Genomic DNA, 1,318 nt, shown 5'->3' with positions numbered 1-1,318 from the left:
TATCCAGAGTAACAATTGCATTGTTTGTATAAAGACATTCTCCTGTTGAATTGTTTTTCAATGCTGCAAGTACCAAAATGAAATTCTCACTCTCCATTATATGGGGACACCACTTGAGATCACATAATGTTTTGTAATGATGGTGGATGAATCCTTTAACACACAGCTCTGTCTGGCAGAGGGACATCATCAAGGCAGCCAGAGGTCTTGGCCACTTTAGGGGCCAGAAGTATAATCGGTTATTGATCCCTTTGCCGTATACCCTCATGACTCTTCTTTCTGTCTCTTGCCTCAAGTGGTGTGTGGGTGGTGCTGGATGAACTGTTAATGAGGTTTTTAAGGACTGTAATTGACAGGAGCAGAAGGTCATTTCTGCACAGAGATCTGAGTCTTGGCCAAACATGTGATCAGGCTGGTTGAGAGTTCAGACGACTCATCTTGTGAGGACTTTGAGGATGGAAAGTGTGTGAAGTTTTGAAGTGTCGGGATGGAACTCAGCCAAGAGCGGAGAGAGGAGGCAGACAGTGGAAATATATCAGAAACACGGGACCTGAAACTGACAACCGAGCTCAACCAAGGAAAGTGGAAAATGTGGTAAAGAAGCAAGGCTGCAACTTACTGTTATTATCATTATTGATTAACTGACATAATCGACTTTACACTTCAAGATCGGTTTAGTCATCATGGTGAGAGCTATTACTCAAAAAGCAGTTCTGTCTTCTGTGGCTCTGGAGGAGCTTTGTCAAGTCTGACAAAAATAATGCCTTCGGGATTATCTGGGCTCGGGCTCGGAGACTACACATATTTTAATAGATAGTCTGCGTCACAAACGGGGGGTGTAGAGTTTGAAAAAGAGGGTGTTTCCCAGAAAAATAGGGCCTGATGAAAAGATGCTATCAAGTTGCATTAGTGAAATAAGTAGGATCTAGTATTTCTGGAGCCATTCGAGGGACTCAAAGTCTGGATATCTCAGCCTCAGCTGCATACAGCAATACTAAATTGTTTCTATCATTTAATTGCTTTGACTATAAAATAGTGAAAATTGCTGTTTCATATAGTCTTCAATAGCTATAGCATATATATTCAGTTTACAATGTTATAAAAAAATAGAAATATGCAAAATGGGCAGCTGTGGCTCAGAGGAGACACATTCACTCAGCGTATGGCAAAGTCCATCGAACAGAAACGTACTTCATTACCTATGTATCGGCGAGCCACTTTGGGTTCAGTATCCTTTGCTCAAGGATACTTACGACATGGGTGGCAGGGACCGCGGATCGAACCACAACCTTCTGATTGGGGGCGATGACCCGGGCTC

The sequence above is a fragment of the Morone saxatilis genome, unplaced genomic scaffold (genome assembly GCF_004916995.1).
Source record: "Morone saxatilis isolate NCDOM2014 unplaced genomic scaffold, NCSU_SB_2.0 Contig24, whole genome shotgun sequence".
In the NCBI taxonomy this organism is placed as follows: Eukaryota; Metazoa; Chordata; class Actinopteri; family Moronidae; genus Morone; species Morone saxatilis.
This window is presented reverse-complemented; position numbering follows the sequence as displayed.